Below are 17690 nucleotides of genomic sequence, written 5' to 3' on the forward strand. Positions count from 1 at the left end.
TTCCAGTGAGCACTCAGGGCTGATTTCCTTAAGAATGGATAGGTAGCTACAATGGCAAAGTCCACTAGATAAGCTGGAGGCAGGAGTTCAAGCACCACCAGGGGGAAAGGTGACCCCCCTGCCTTTTCCATATCAACAAGCTCCTATGCTCAAAAACTGCAGACACCACAGAGCTGCACCCTAACCACTAAGCCACAGCTGCAGATGGCCATTCCCCCCAGTCCCAACAAAGATCCCACAAGCTTAGGGGGTATTGGAGGAACCTGGCTCTGGGGAGAAGGGAACATGCATGTGGAAGACTCCTGGTTTGTCTCTGAGGCACATATGGGGTGGGGGGCTCACACCTCAGCCAATCGGCAGGAGCCCTGCAGAAACCAAAAGCCTGGCTCCTTCATGGGTCAACCAGCTCTTTTGGCTGCCCCCTCATTGTAGCCTGATAGGACTCTGCATTCTTCCCTTCCAGCCAATTGTCCCTCCCATGTCCAACTGTCTATCTCTCACACCATGAACCAAAAACAAACCCCTGTGTTGCAATAAGAACCAATCATAACAATACAAACACAACACGAGGGCTAATAGTAGAGAAAATATAATAGAATAATGATATCATTCAAATTATATAGGAATAAGCCAATCAAAATTCATATGTACAATATAACAATGTGTATGCAGGTAGCTCAGTTTTGTTATCATTCATCGGTTGTATGCCTTGTATTTTATTTCCAGCTGATGAAGACTATTACGAAACAGTAGTTTCATTCCAGAGACACTGTCCTTTTGAGGCTTTTGAGACGTCTTCCATTGAAACTTTTAAAAGACTACTGAGAGACTTTAATATTGAAACTTTTGAGACGTCTTCTGTTGAAACTTTTGAAAGACTGTTGCGAGACTGTCCTTAGACATCTGTTTTGAACACACGGCTTGATGGTCCTTGCTACCACTCTGTTATATTGTACATATGATTTTTGATTGGCTTATTCCTATAATTTGAATGATATCATTATTCTATTTTATATTCTCTACTAACTATTAGCCTACGGGTTGTGTTTGTATTGTTGTTGTCAGGGCTACCCTAGGTCCCAGCTCACAAAGGACCAACGCTGCTTCGTTGTTAAGTGTAAAAGCCTTTATTGAAGTTCAGTTTCACTTCCAGAGCCGCAGCGCGCAGCCCCACGTCTAAAGTGTCAGACCACTGATGCTCCGTCTGAGTCTCCTCCCCCTTGACACCAATTTAAGAGTCTAGCCTTGCTCCACCTTCTCCGCTGCTCCTTCCTCCTCTGGGTCCGCCTGCCCGCCGGGGTTCCGCCCTTTCTAGCCTCTTCTCCCGCTGATTCCCCTGAGCCTTCTCCCTCCCTCCGGCGGGCTTTAGGAGCTGGTTCCCCATCCGGGTCTCCTGCTGTTCCGCGCGCCTGCACATTTGAACTTGGCGCGCGCGCCCAGCCAGCAACTTTCCTCCTGACCGTTCCACTGCTGCTGTCACTGCTTCCCCCATCGGGGGGGCTAGCTGCAACTGACCTCCCCTCCGTTGGAGGCGTGGTCAGCCCTGACTCCTTCTCTGGAGGAGACACTGCTCCTGACACATGTGACTCCTCCCCCCCACTACGCTCTGGTGGGGAAACTGGTCCTGATCCTCCACTGCTGCTTTGGGGTTCCCCTCTGGCTCCTTGTTTCTGGTGCGTCCCCCCTGGGACCCCCCTTGCCCTGACCATCGGCGCCCCCTTCTGGGAATCTTCTGATTCGCTGGAGAAGCTCATGGAATCTCTCGGGCCACTGTCATACTCCCCTACGCTGCCCTCGGATTCTTCCCCTTCGCTCTCCCAATCCTCTCTCCCCAGTGCTCCTGCTCCTGATTCCCTGACAGTTGTGATTATCTCCCACACCATGGCAGTATCCCCCATGGGATACTGAGAAGCCTGTTCCCTCACAACATGGGAACCTGAGTGAATCTCTTTCCTGAGGCAGCTGAGGAGGGCAAGAGGCCCTGCCTACCACTCCCCGTCAATAAAGTTAAAACCTTGAGTGAAAAGCACCAGGGATGGAGCAGATCCTAAAAACCCAACGCCAACATTTAGGGCTGCCAGCCAGTCCCTCCTGCAGGGCTCCTATGACTTGGTGGGTGTCCAGACAGACATCAGGATAGCAAACGGAGTTCCCCTTATGCCACCAGATAAAAGGAGACCAGCACTGTTAGAATTCCTGCTCCATGATTGCAGTCATGGGATTGTTGTCTATCACATGACGGTGTATGTTTTGACTCCACAGAGTGGGAAGTGACGGAGACAGGATGTTTGTGTTACTGTGTTCCGTGAAGTGGGACTTTTGTCCTTTGTTCTTTTTCTCTTTGCTGTCTGATGCTAGAGAGAGAGGGAGCCATGTTGCAGTGCTCCGTGTGTGTTTATATGTAAATAAAGTAGATTAGCCAAAATGCTGAGTTGCTGAGGTCTGTTACATAGAATCATAGAATCATAGAATAGAATCATAGAATCATAAAGTTGGAAGAGACCACAAGGGCCATCGAGTCCAACCCCCTGTTACACATGATGCGCAAACTCTGCGGATCCCTAAGCATGCCAGTGTCAGTTGGCATCAGTTGCTGTGATGTTTGGGCTGAAGAAAGTTTTTGAAGCTCCTGAACGAAAGACCAGGAGGGACGGAACATGCCAGTCAGGCATGTGTCTCTACCAGGGTCCTACTCGAGTGTAGGCTGAACTCCTGACAATGTATGAATGTAGGAGTTTGCATGAAGCAACCCCCACAGCAGAACACCAGGAGCATCATGGTTGCTGCTTCTTGTAAGGTGGCAGGCCTCTGCTCTTGTCAGCACAGAATGGGTCCTGTGCCAGCTGGAGAGCATCAATGGAAAGGAGCAACGGGCAGCAGTTGGAGCACATGGTCCCTGGACCTACATGCACAGAAACCATTTTGGCAGGAGTGGTGCCACCTGAGTGCAATGCCAGGTGCCCCGGGCTCTCTTAGGTCCTGCCACTGGGGAAGGAGGAGGCTAGAGTGACTGTGAGTATACTCACCCCTTCCATTTTTCTTCTGGTAACAAACACTGTGGTGACAGCTTGCTCCCCTCGGTGCTTTTGGGGTGTGGTTCTGCAAGGAAAAACCGCTCATGAGTTGCAGTGGTTGGCGTGGAGTGTCTGGCCTTGGCCAACCCAGAGATTACCTGCACATGGGGATGGTTCCAGTGTTTGGAGAGAGGACAGGAGTGTTAGAACAATGCAAGTTCAGACAAGACATATATATTCACATAGCAAAAGTGGTAGTGGCTGTGGAGAGACATAAGATTGAGTCTTTTTATAAAGCAACAACAGCCAGGAGCAGTGATAGAAAGGCTAAGACTCCATGTGATGCAAGAACAAATTTTGGTAGATGCAGCCCTGCAAAGGCAAGGTAAGATACTTCTGCTTGAAATTTCCTCTTCTGTACAACCCCCTCTGATGTTTCAGGCTGCACCTGAGGAGCACACCTGTTGCTGCTTTTGATAAGGCTAGTGAGCTTCCACATGGAGGAGGTTCCACCATCTTTAAGCTGCAATCAAATGTCACCCATTTTTGAGGTGAAATGTCTGAGGAATATTGAGGAAAGAAGAGTTTTGGTAAGACTAGCAAAAAAGCTCTGGTGGTGATAGTTCTAGCAGAAGGGCATCGAGTTAGCTAGTTGTTAAGATCGACTTTTTAATCAGACATATCCTGGTTCATTAATAACTGCTTAATTAACCAGATAAGTTTAAGTAAGTCAATGGTCATTCCACTGATTCTACTTACAGAATTTTTATGAGTCACTCTGTAGCCAGATGGTTCTGAAGCTCCATTGACTCTTCCAAAATGTACAGAGCGCTGATTTTGAGGAACGGTGAGGTATTTTTTGCTGTTTTTTGAAGCAGAGATCTGGGTGACTTTTCTGTTGTAGGCAGGGTGTGGGAGAGTTAAAGGCATATCTGAGGAGCAAAGGTGAAAAAGAGGAATAATTCCGTAATATTTAAATCAACTGAATAATTCACTACTTACTTAGTACTTGATTCATAGTAGCATGTGTGAATTTGCCTCCATTGACAGGAATTACCAGTGAGGGTGGCGAATGTCCATTGTGAATGTCTGGAGGCAGTTGGAGGTTGGATGGCAGTAATGGATTGAGATTGAATCCTGACAAGACAGAACTACTGTTTCTGGGGGACAGGGGGAGGGCAGGTGTGGGGGACTCCCGGGTCCTGAATGGGGTAACAGTGTCATGGCTGGCATTTTTTTTTGGCACAGAAAGTATTGGTTCAAATTGTAGGGATCTTTTCTATTCTACTTGATTCAAGAAGGTTCTGGAACTTTCTCTGTTTGGTGCAAGCTGGAAGTTTCTAGCTGACAAGTAAGTTTCCTTTGTGCTGAGAGCAGGTGTTGTTTTGGTTTAAGATGGTTCAAACTGATTCTATTATCTCTCTCAAGGTCATGTTAACTATAAAAACAGGCCAGAAGGAGCCTGGTTTCACTTTCTCTTTCTTTCTTGGTTCTCTCTACTTCGCCCCTGTGTGGTGATCTGTACATAGCATATTTAAGTGCTAAGGTTTTAGTCTTATTGTAAGTTTTAAGGTTTTGCTGCAACTTAAGGACTGTGCCAATCCCGAAGAGTTGGATTTGTGACCGTTATGCTCATTTACCTTCAGTAAATAATTAGTGGGTGAAGCTAATTGCCTGAAGGAGCGTCTCCACCCCCATCATTCAGCCTGGACACTGAGGCATAGCTGTCAAGTGTCCCTTATTTGAAGGGACAGTCCCTTATTCCAGCGCCATGTCCCGCTGCTGCCCCTTATTGATGGATGTCCCTTAAATTTCAAAGGAAGCAGCTCCTCTCCCTCCCTCCCTGCCGGCCAGGGAGGAGGGAGGCTCCAACTGTGTTGCTTGGCTGTGTTGCTCACCCAATAAGAAGTCTAAGAACGACTGGGGGGGGTGGAGCTTGCATGCCTCGTGTGTGGCTAGTTAATGCAAGCTGAGGGGTTTTTTGAATGCTGGACGCCATTTTGTTGCACGTGCTGCTGCAAACTTTGCAGTGCAAAGCCAGGCCAGGGAGCCATCTTAAGTTGTGGCTGCACAGGCCTTGTGGTGCATGTGATTCAGATTCTATTCAGTTGAACCTCTGGTTACAAAGTTGGTTGGACAGTGTTCTCGAAGCTACCAGTATGAGTTTGACCAGACTGCAGGAGGACAGGAAGACTGGAGTGCCTGGAACAGGTGAGGCTGCAGGTCCCTTATTTTGGCTGCTGGTCCCTTATTTTCAAATCTGTAAGTTGACAGCTATGCACTGAGGTCCAGCTTTGAGGGTCTTCTGGTGGTTCCCTCACTGCGAGATATGAAGCTACAGGGGACCTTCTTGGCAGTGGCACCTGCCCTGTGGAATGCTCTCCCATCAGATGTCAAACAGATAAACAGGCAGCCCTGTTCAGCGAAGTTTTTAGTGTGTGATGTTTTTGTGTTTTTAATATTTTGTTGGGAGCCCCCCAGAGTGGCGGGGGCAACCCAGTCAGATGGATAGCATATAAATAATAAAATTATTAATATTACAATAATTTATTACACTGTTATGAAAGTTCTGCATGAAGTGTTTCATCAGAACCAAAGTAGATCTGATGGGGTCGGCACCATTCTTATTTGTATGTCAGCCTCACTCAAATAAAAAAAGGGGGGGAGTGAGGTCCCAGTTTTACAAAATGTGTGCACAGTGAGGCCCACAGCCTGATCTTCTGTCCAGCTCTATCCAAGAGCCATACTGAGACAAAAGGCGCCTGAAGCAAACACCCAAGGGGAAATAAGGCAGGGGAGGAAGAGGGTTTTGCTCCTCACACTTGCACTTCTTGCTTGGCACCAGGCTGCTTGAAGCAGGGCTAATGGTTTCTCCAGTTCAAATTGATTTCAACACTGCTAGCTTTAATTGGCATCTCATTCCCACTGGGGCTCAGACTGGCAGGCCCTTCTCAGCGGCGGAGCAAGCCGATCGGGCACCTGGGGCGGCGCACGTGCCCTGCGCCCGGGGGTGGGGCCAGCCGGGGCAGGATGCTCCATGGGGCCTCCGCTGGGGGGGGGGGAGGCAACAGATGGACCGTTTGGGCAGCATGGAGCCTGCGGTTGCTCAAGCCACCGCATCACTCCCAGGAGAGACACATGGCTCAGGTGCGCTGCAGGCCCCGTGGTGAGTGCCACCCACCATTTTGTCACCCCCTCAGTGGGGACACCCAGGGCAGGCCACATCCACCACACACCCCTTGCTACACCCCTGGCCCTTCCCTGTTGTGGCGGCCAGCAGAGGCGGATTTGGGGGAGCACTATTGGTTCAGTCATACTGGGCGTGGAGCTTTGGGGGTGCCTCAGGGGGCGGTGAATGGAGTGTGAGAGGTGGGAGGCACCAGATTCTGGTGTAGCACTATAGGTGGTACATGACCCCAGTCAAGCTTGCAAAAATTTATCACTTGCCTAATAATAAATGCTGGAAATGTAAAGAAACTGAAGGTACTTTTTACCACCTTTGGTGGACGTGCCCAAGGATCAAGGCCTTCTGGGAAATGATTTATAATGAAATGAAAAAGGTGCTTAAATGCACATTCGTGAAGAAACCAGAGGCCTTCCTCCTGGGCATGGTGGGCCAATTGGTGTCAAAGAAAGATAGGACGTTCTTTATGTATGCTACAACAGCAGCAAGAGTTCTACTAGCAAAGTATTGGAAGACACAAGAACTACCCACGCTGGAAGAGTGGCAGACGAAGGTGATAGACTATATGGGACTGGCTGAGATGACTGGCAGAATCCGCGACCAAGGGAAAGAGACGGTGGAAGAAGATTGGAAGAAATTTAAAGTTTATCTTAAGAACTGTTGTAAAATTAATGAGTGCTAAAATGTCATGGGTAATGTGAAACAAAATTGCAGTGACAAACAATTGGGTAAGAGAAAAAGGACTAAAGAAAGTGAATTATAAGTAATTGGAATTATGGGTTGCTGAAAAAATTCAAAATAGGGATGCAGAAAAGGGAGGTATGGGGAAGTCGCTGGAAGAAGGTTTAAGAAAAAGGGGTCATGAAATTATACGTGTTTAGATGTTTGTCTGTTTGTGTGTTGTTGGTTGTATTGTCTTTAATTTATGTTGGAAAAATAATAAAAATTTAATTAAAAAAAAAACAGATTCTGGTGTAGCACTAAAAGGGGTCGCTGAAATTTGAGACCCCGTGGTCCGCCACTGCAGCCAGGTTACAGAATGCCCTCCTTTGAGATGCCTGACCGACCCTCTCTCTGCTGCTAAGATGCTCTTATCCCAGTGTGACTTCCCATTTCCCACTGCTGTAGCCTGTGAAATATGCAGGCTAGGGCATGCCTAAGCCCATTGAAAACTCCCCAGTTCTGCGTAGGACGGCAACCTGTGAACATGATCTCAGAATCCACAAATATGGGGAAATATGCAGATAATAATACACAAATTATCACCCCTGCCCTTTTTCTTTTTCTAGCTTTTCCATATAGATTATGTTGCCTGTGCTAATTTATATTTTCCCAGTAAGAAACTTAAAACTAGATACAAGAAGACCTTTTTCCTGGACCCTGTTAGGAGGGAAAGCATAATTAAGAAAACCAGTCAAATGCCATTCTGAAGTCACCTCCGTTCCTTCCCCTCCATGAGTTCGCCTCCTAGTGTCAAATTAACAGTGAAGCCAAGGGTAACCTTACCGTGGGCTTCCATATTTCAGCAAGGGCTTAAAGTTGCCTAGAAGTTGCCCAGACACTAAGAGGATGCAGCTGCGTTGGTCTCACGCTGGGGTATCATTGATGAGCAGCTATTTCCATCCTAGCCTGTGCTTTCTGAAAGTCAACTGCGAGCCAAAGCAAATTAGCCAGATCTTCTGTTCCAATAATCACCATCTAAGCAAAGAGCAAAAATAACCAGCCACCAGCCGCTGACGCTCAAAAGTATCTCCTAGGTGGGACGGCAGCATCTCTGCCTCCAGCTGCACAGACTGCCAAAAGCAAGAGCACAAACAGCGAGGGATAAGAAAAAGAAAAATCCAGGGCAAAGCCAGTGTCTTAAGTTAGAATCCGCTCTGCTCAAAAGCCAAAGGAAGCAGCTGCTTGTGTCGGTGAGGATTAGGCAAGGAATCCTAGCTTATTACTGCTGCAAAAAGCCGCAGTTCATCTGAAAGAGTGGACAATGCTACCTGGCAGGAGGTAAGTGTGGCAGACTTTTTAAAAGCCTGCACCTCAGCTTGCTCATGTTACCATACTACCTGGATGCTGCATGCTCATTTCAACATGAAATATTCAAGGGATTATCTTGTAATCAATGGTATAATCAGAGCAAGGCCACCAGGTCCTACTTAGCCTCGAACCCCGAGGCGAAAGCAGGTCCTTCTCTGTGCTTGAGCTCTTGCTGGCAAAAGTTTTCTTGGGCAGAGGAATGGAAATGTTGCAAGTGTGCATCCCCGGGGAAATGTTCCTTTTGCCGTTGGTATCCCAAATGATTTTTTATTTTGTCTGTAGCCTAGACAATTTTGTACTACGACATCTCTCACATGGGAGAAATAGAAAATGAGGCTGCCTGTTTATTGAAAACATTTTCCTTAAAGCACAAAAAGACAGAAAGTTGCAAGAGATTTGTCTCTTAGAAATGCTGAGCATGTGTTCTTTAATGACAGGGTAGAATAAAACCCAGGGATTAACTGTAGTCAGTGTGGTATTAATTAGTTCACATCAGCAAGAGTTTCTCCCTTCTTCAACTAGCAATAATCTAAAAAGACACTTGCTGCTTCTTATTGGTTTAGGAAATGAGACAGAGCCACAGGGATCCAATCCACATTAGATTAGTATTCCAAAAAGATCACTGACCTCTTTACTAGGAAACAGATTAGCGGTGAAAGGGCTGTGCAAAATATGCGCCTTTATTTTCATTTCTCCTTCGCTTGCCATGGCATTGCATGTTTGGGATGCTTGTCAAATAAATACATATATATTACATTATTTTATTTATTAGATGTCTATACTACCGTACATCCGAGGATCAAAGGGCAGTTTACAATTTAAAAACACAGAAATGCATACCATAGTAACAAACAAAATCAATACTTTCTCACACACAGTTTAAAAGGCCATGTATTGTTTATTTATGCTGGGTGGCTGGTAAATCTGGGGTGAGTTAAGAATGGTTGCAGGGTACTGATGCTAAGTTCTTGTCTCAGATAGTCAACATTGTGCCCTCCTGATGTTGTGGAGTTGCAGCCTATCATCCCTGATCATGTTGGCTAGGTTGGAGAGCGCCAGAGTCCACCAACACCTGGGAGAGACTGCTTGGGCTACAACAGGACTAGAATGAGTCAGGCCAGACGCTGTTGTACAAAAACCTCTCCTAACTTTTGCTTTTCATTTAGTAGCATCTAGCCAGGCCCCAAGCTCTCGAGTGGCTGCATGTGCTCTTTATTGTCTTGGTTGATAGGCATAACACCACTAAACTGTTGACAGCATGAGACTCTGCCTGGTCTGCAGTCATTGTGCAGACTGATATCAGCCTTTTCTAATGCTACCCATGGAAATGTGTCCCATTATTCTAAACTGAAATGTTGTGGCAGTGGCTGGGACCACTTTGCACTACCTTTCTTGTGGGCCTCACCAGAAACTATAGATGGCCTAGGTTATTCATGTGCTAGTTATTTCCAGATCACTGTGCTGTATTTTAAATACAGTGGTACTTCTGGTTAAGAACTTAATTCATTCTGGAGGTCCGTTCTTAACCCGAAACTGTTAACCTGAAACTTCAAGGCAGTTTTGAAGCTTCAGTTAGCTAATAATAATAATAATAATAATAATAATAATAATAATAATAATTTATTTTTTATACCCTGCCGTCTGACTGGGTTTCCCCAGCCACTCTGGGTGGCTTCCAACAAAATATTAAAATACAACAGTCCTTTAGACATTAAAAGCTTCCCTAAACAGGGCTGCCTTCAGATGTCTCCTAAAATCTGGTAGTTGTTTTTTCCTTTGACATCTGGTGGGAGGGTGTTCCACAGGGCGGGCTCCACTACCAAGAAGACCCTCTGCCTGGTTCCCTGTAACTTGACTTCTCGCAGTGAGGGAGCCACCAGAAGCCCCTCGGAGCTGGACCTCAGTGTCTGGGCAGAATGATGGGGGTGGAGACGCTCCTTCAGGTATACAGGACCAAGGCCGTTTAGGGCTTTAAAGGTCAAGCACCAACACTTTGAAATGTGCTCGGAAATGTACTGGGAGCCAATGTAGGTCTTTCAAGACCAGTGTTATGTGGTCTCAGCAGCCGCTCACAGTCATATTACTTTGCATATCAGTCATGAAGCACCATCTTCTGCCAATTGTCATGGTCATTGCAATGATGGACACAACACACTTAGATTGGATTGAATAAGGCCACAGCTTTATTGACAACAGGTGTGAGAAGTTTGGCAAAGGCGCTGGACTTCCAGTCCACCTGCCAGAAGCGACACCAAGGGTCAAACCTGCAGCAGAAGGAGAAGGAGGCATGATGCTCTGACCGGGTCCTATAGTCCTCCCTCCTCCTTCCCAAAGCCAGGTGCCTCCTTCCCTGCCCTTGGGAAGACAGTATGAGGATGAAGGGCACCAAATTTTTGCTTCACACAGGGTGCCATGGTACCCAAGTCCACCACTGAGAACCGTACAGATAATTTCAATGTCCATCCACTTTGAAAAAGCCTCCGCACAGTTACAGGTACATCAGGAATAATGGGAAGTAAATATATTGAATGTTGTATTGCACTTATGACTAAATTGAAGGGCTGCCCAAGCTGTGAATTGTTTTAGTTTATATAATCAACCTAAAAAAAATCTCTCTTGAGTTCAGTCAGCAACTCTGTTGAATCAGTTTCTCCTCTTTGCACCCATTTCCAAGGTCAACTCCTCCCATTTTAGGCAAAGATTTAACATCAAATACGAATTTAACTTCACCATTTGCTTAAATCTACCACTTTTTGTTCCATCCACAGGAAACAATACCATGAAAGAATCATGTGTGAAGTTTGTCTTTGATCCAAGGAAAGTCTGTATTTCTTTCTTACATGCTGCCATGGGAATGTCTCTGCTGAGATAAAGAAGGCAGGCAATATTTTGTGGTATATTTTGGATTGCCATTTTGCCCCCCACCCCAAATTCCACCATTGCCTGTAAGGTAAAGGTAAATGGATCCCTGACCATTGGGTCCAGTTGTGACCGACTCTGGGGTTGCGGCGCTCATCTCGCTTTATTGGCCAAGGGAGCCGGCATACAGCTTCCGGGTCACGGGGCCAGCATGACTAAGCCACTTCTAGCGAACCAGAGGAGTGCACGGAAACACCGTTTACCTTCCCGCTGGAGCGGTACCTATTTATCTACTTGCACTTTGATGTGCTTTCGAACTGCTAGATTGGCAGGAGCTGGGACCGAGCAACGGGAGCTCACCCCGTCGCGGGGATTCGAACCGCCGACCTTCTGATCGGCAAGTCCTAGGCTCTGTGGTTTAACACACAGAGCCACCCACGTCCCCTACCATTGCCTGTATGTAAGGCTTTATGTCTGCTTTTACCCAGAGCTCCAATTCTTGACTACTTCCCAAAACACCCTTCCAAAACGGGAATTGTTATTTACTTCATCTAGTTGAGGCTAACATCTTTGTAACCAGTTCAAAATCTTCTTAAGACCCTAACTTTTACATAGCCAAGTAAAGCAGCTTACAGGATATGAAGTAGGCCATTCCTTGTCCATTGACACATCCCTCTGGTACAGCCTGACACCTCCAACTTTTGTATTCCTGGAGATTGTAAATTTATTTCAGATGGTTTGAGTTAAAGTTAGTTACCAGGGGGATAGATATTACCTTTTTATATAATGAAGATGAATCTTCCTTTAGTTATCCCCCTCAGTGGTGCTTACAATTAAAGTCAGTAACTACAATCTTTGAAAGCAAGGGATACCGTATACTTGTCAAAACTTTCAGTTTCATAAAAAATTTTTATGCATTTAAGGAGGTTAAAAATTTGGACTATAGAAAAGAAGGGAGTCTTCCCCTTCTATTTGACTACCCACCTTTTGGAAGCTCAAACAATTATCTTCCCACAGATCCCCAATTGCTGTTTATATTGACAAGGTGAGATATCTCCCAGAAGATCTGGGGAGGAAAATAATTCATTATTTTTTAAAAGAAACTTAAGACGTGGTGACAAACCAAGATTCAATCTGTTTTGCAGTTTCTGCCAAAATAAAGGATGCTGTCTTAAGTACACCAACAGATCTTCATGGGTGGGTGGAGAGACATTGTTACTCAACTTTGGGATCACCTTCTACTTCCTCAGCAAAACCCCAGCCTCTCTTCTCTGCCTTTGGGAAATGTTGTGAGATGTCCTTATTCAAACTGGATTCTGGTGTCCAGGGATAGCACAGAATAACGGGTATATTGTTATTCACCCAAGACCTTGGGGTGGGTTACATGTCCAATTAAATAAATGATAAATGTAGTACAACTTTCAGTTGAGATGAATAGAGAAACACAAGTGTTTTTAGATTATATAAACCATCCTAGTTCCAACTTCGCTGGGTGTCTTTGTTTTCTTCCCAAGGGTAGGAGAGTGGTGTTAGCTGATAATGCAGAGCTGTGACAAATAATGCCGTTATGCTAGATAGTGTTTCACGTACTGGAGGAGAATAGTGCTTGAAAGTCTTTAAAGTTGACTGAGAGATTACATGCAGTTAATAATTGAGGAGTTATATAAAACTTCTCCCTAAATCCATTTAATGTTCCTGTAATCCATCTTCTCTGGTGAGCTGCAATTAAATCAGTTCTTCTCCAGTTGGCTGAAATGGTTGGGGCCAAGTTCAAAACGTATTTAAATATACAATATCAGTGGCGGCACCAGAGCTTTTTTCCTGGAAAAATAGGTGCCAGTACTCACCATGAAGTTGTTACAGTAAGTGCTACGCTTTTTAGCAACCCCCCAAAAGAGGTACCATGCAGAGGAAGAAGCGCAGGTGGAAAGGTGACTAAGGGACTGTGCTTAAGGTGAGGAATGGGTAGCAAAAGAAATTCCACCACAAGAAGGAATGGAAGGGCCCAAGATGGAGATCTTCAATGCCCCACACCTCCAACCCCAGTCATGCCAACACCATCACAGGAGCTCTTGACATTGGCTGCAACCCACCAGCCAATCACACCTCACCGCCAGACGTATTTAAGCTCCGCATGGGCAAGCTGCAACTTAGCCCTGTACCACATGGACTCTTATCTATGTATGCTGCACATGATCCTGGCTGCATGGACATTAACAGGCAAAGGAAGACTCTGGCCCAGAAGTGCCCTTTCCTTCACCAAAGGTGCTTTGCAGGGCAAGGGAGCACCAAGAACACACAAAGGCTGCCTTGCTCACCGTCAGGGAACTTGGGGCAAAAGCTGCCTCCAGACTGAACTGGGAGTATCGGCCAGGAAAAACGGCCTTCCAGAGTTTGGGGAAGGGGGCAGGAAATAGTGTTTAAAAACAAAGAGTCCGGTGAGGTGAAGGTTATTTATGAATAAGTTTCAAAGCACTGGTCCCAGTGCAGACTTCTTCAGGGAGCCCATCAACACAGAAAGGGATTTGGGGGTTGTGGTGAGCAGCACAATGAAAAGAAGTTGGGGGTTGTTAGGCAAGGAATATTGACTACACCTGCCAGCAGCATATTGCATGCTGGGTTGAAGGTTTTGCTGAGGTATCTACCATAATCCCAAGGTCTCTTTCTTGTCATGTTAGGGATAATTGCTCCAATGTCTCTTACCTGTTGACACACATCTGCCATTTTAATGCCCATTCACCCAATTTGGATAGATCCTTTTGAATCCATTGGCTGGAATACATTGGTTCAGGTCTTACCCTCTGGAGCAGAGGAAAACAAGCTTGCTCCATCTTCCATGTATTCATGGCTCGCTCTTTACACTGATCATCATTGTGCTACAGAATTCAATGGTATGTTATCTATAAAACTTCTGCCTTCTCTCTCTCTCTCTCTCTCTCTCTCTCTCTCTCGTGTGTGTGTACATGTTGTTGTTGTTTAGTTGTTTAGTCGTGTCTGACTCTTTGTGACCCCATGGACCAGAGCATGCCAGGTCCTCCTGTCTTCCACTGCCTCCCGCAGTTTGGTCAAACTCATGCTGGTAGCTTCGAGAACACTATCCAACCATCTCGTCCTCTGTCATCCCCTTCTCCTTGTGCCCTCCATCTTTCACAACATCAGGGTCTTTTCCAGGGAGTCTTCTCTTCTCATGAGGTGGCCAAAGTATTGGAGCCTCAGCGTCAGGGTCTGTCCTTCCAGTGAGCACTCAGGGCTGATTTCCTTCAGAATGGAGAGGTTTGATCTTCTTGCAGTCCATGGGACTCTCAAGAGTCTCCTCCAGCATGTATGTGTGTATACATACTCTCCCTAAAAAGGCATTTCCGTGGTTAAGTGAGGTGCCTGATCTAGGTGGGAAAAACTATAAGACATAGTAGGGGAAAAGTGTACAGGGAGGGTCTTTCTCCCTCTCTCATAATACTAAAACCCGGGCCATCCAATGAAGCCATATGTTATAAGATACAGAAGAGATGAAATTAAGCACCTAGTGAAACAATAGAATTCACTCCCATAAAAATGTTGGCCTTTATAAGGGGATTGTTGAGGGTAAGGCTTTCAGTTTTAACTCCAGTGTTGGATGCAGTGGGCCTCTGAATGTCATTTATTGGGAATCACAAGTGGAGACACTTCTTTTGTGATCAGATTCTGCTTGCAGGCTACCCTGAAGCATCTGGTTGGCCACTGAGAACAGGATGCTGCCCTGCATGGGCCTTTGGGCTCTTTTTTTGAATAGGATTGCTATTGTGTTGTTGTTGTTTTTTGTTGTTGTTTAGTCGTGTCCGACTCTTCGTGACCCCATGGACCAGAGCACACCAGGCACTCCTGTCTTCCACTGCCTCCCGCATCTCGTCCTCTGTCGTCCCCTTCTCCTTGTGCCCTCCATCTTTCCCAACATCAGGGTCTTTCCCAGGGAGTCTTCTCTTCTCATGAGGTGGCCAAAGTATTGGAGCCTCAGCTTCACAATCTGTCCCTCCAGTGAGCACTCAGGGCTGATTTCTACCTGTTCCTTATTATCAGCAAGAACCTTCCCACATGACTTGCTTATATAACTGTGTCTCCACCCACAGTAGCAAATGCAACAGGGAAAAAAAAATCCTGGCTCTTGACCCAGGAACAGCAGCTCAAAGATTTTTTCCCCACTAGAGACTCAACTCAAATGCACTCTCACTGCGAAACAGCAGGGAGCCGTAGAGTCCTTATCATGCTCTTGCAGTTTGCTAAACTAGTTTATGTGTGCAGCGTTCAACCTGGCTGCAGGCCGATCTCGTTTCTCAATCTAATCTCTTGATCTCATGAAAGAGCCAACATTAGCAGCCCTGAGGGGGAGGGTCTGTTTCTGAGCCATCTAATCAAACTGTGCACCCAAACTGGCTTGATTAAATTAATAGATGCAGAAGGAAGGAGCATGGCTTGCACGGCACTGGACACTGGACACTGGCAATAATTTTTGAGAGAGACAAAGGTAAGATAAATGTCAAACGTGCTCAAAGTATAATGCGTCAAAGGCCTGAAAACTTATTTGAGTGGAAGTAGCAAGGAGATAAAAGATGATTATGCCTACCATGGGCAATAGTGGTGCTATCACACTGCTTTAAATAACCCTGTCTAGCTCTAGCCCGAGACTTTGATTCCCAGATTCCCACTCCTGCAGTCAGAGCTGCAGCAGGAAAACAAATGGCATTAACAGCTATGGAAACTGTCTTCTGGGATGCTGCTGGATGTTCTTGGAAACCCATGGTCTTCTCTGTTGGGAGCTTCTTGATGAGTGGACACCATTGGGCAATTAATGGGCTAATTCAGGTTCTTCATCTGGAAAATCTGTGCTGTCACTCTCAAGGTTGAAGTCTGCAATCTGCAGGCTGCAAGGAGGCTTTCCTCCAACCCCCAACTCACTCTAAACCAGGGGTAGGGAACCTAAGGCCCATGGGCTCAAGCAGCCCACGGGGGTCGTTTAACCGGCCCACGAGCTGCCCCCGAACCAAGCCGCTCGTTTGGAGAGTCCCTGCCCCTTGCGCTAAACTGGTGCAGCGCCAGAAATCTCTTCCGTGCATGCGCAGACGCCGGAAATCGAGCGTGCGCATGCAATCCGGCCTGTAGAGGGATCTCCACTAGAGTGAACCGACCCAGGTGAGGTAAACCTTGCTGACCCCTGCTCTAAACAATACCCACACTGGCTTGGATTGGGGAAAGGGTACTCACATCCCCTGGGCAGAAGATCCTGGCTCAAGGCCATTATTTGACAGGCTACTATTGGCAAGGTCTGAGCACTGGTTCACAATGGGATGTGGGTGTGTATACACATACACATGTTTGTATGTGTGTCTCAGTTTAACAAAATGTGGGTCTATGAGCATCAAGTATAGAATGCTTATATTTGTTTGTAAGAATACAAAGGGTTGAAGAACCCCAAGCATCAGCCGCAAGCCTCCCCTGAGAGGTTGTGGACTCTCCTTCTTTGGAAGTTATTCATATTAACTGAAAGCTTCTGAAAGTTATTCCTTCTATGAAGTTATTCATATTAACTGAAAGCTAGGGTTGATTTCGAATTATCAGGCTTAGGTGCCCGCTCATTTATCTACCCAATCAACTGTTTTATGTTAAAATCTTTAAGCAGTTTACAAAATAAAAGCATACATTCAAGTCTATAATACAAACACAACTTAAAAAGTCAGTATCAAAATGCTAAACTAAATATTTAGCAGTGCAATGTAAAAAAAAAATAGCAGCCAGGAATACTTCCTGCTTAGTGTTAATGAGGAAGGGTGCCCTCTGGTGGGAAAGCTCCCCGCTGCAGGTGAGAGAGTGAATGTTTTCCTTTTCAGCTATGATAGCAGCGGTGTCTTGATGAGGGTGGCTTAATGAATGTTTAAAGGTAAAGGTAAAGGACCCCTGACCGTTAGGTCCAGTCATAGATGACTCTGGGGTTGTGGCGCTCATCTCGCTTTATTGGCCAAGGGAGCCGGCGTTTGTCCGCTTCTGCAGACAGTTTTTCTGGGTCATGTAGCCAGCATGACTAAGCCACTTCTGGTGAAACCAGAGCTGCGCACGGAAACGCCATTTACCTTCCCCCCGGAGTGGTACCTATTTATCTACTTGCACTTTTTGCGTGCTTTTGAACTGCTAGGTTGGCAGGAGCTGGGACCGAGCAACGGGAGCTCACCCCATCACGGGGATCTGAACCGCCGACCTTCTGATTGGCACGTCCTAGGCTCTGTGGTTTAACCCACAGCGCCACCCGCATCCCTAATGGGTGTTGTGCTTCATCTGGAACACAGGGGGACCACCAAGAGTAGCCTGCTAGTGGCGGTGTCACCATTTTGTACCTGACGGATGAGCAGCTCAGCTTGAGCTGGCAACTGAAGTCTCACCCTCTGGTCTTCCAGAGGTAGATCTGAAGGGCAGCAGAGGGTAGGGCAGAAATTGCCTCTTTGGCAAGCTACCATGTTAACATTCTCTGCATCTTGCTACAAAAGACCTAAGTTTTGAAAATGGCGCTGTGAACAGCTCCCTTCTTCGCTCTCTGCAAAAATCAGCTCGTAAGTAGCCAAATTATTGGTCTGCTTGGA

Source organism: Podarcis filfolensis (genome assembly GCF_964270895.1).
Source record: "Podarcis filfolensis genome assembly, chromosome: 5".
In the NCBI taxonomy this organism is placed as follows: Eukaryota; Metazoa; Chordata; class Lepidosauria; order Squamata; family Lacertidae; genus Podarcis; species Podarcis filfolensis.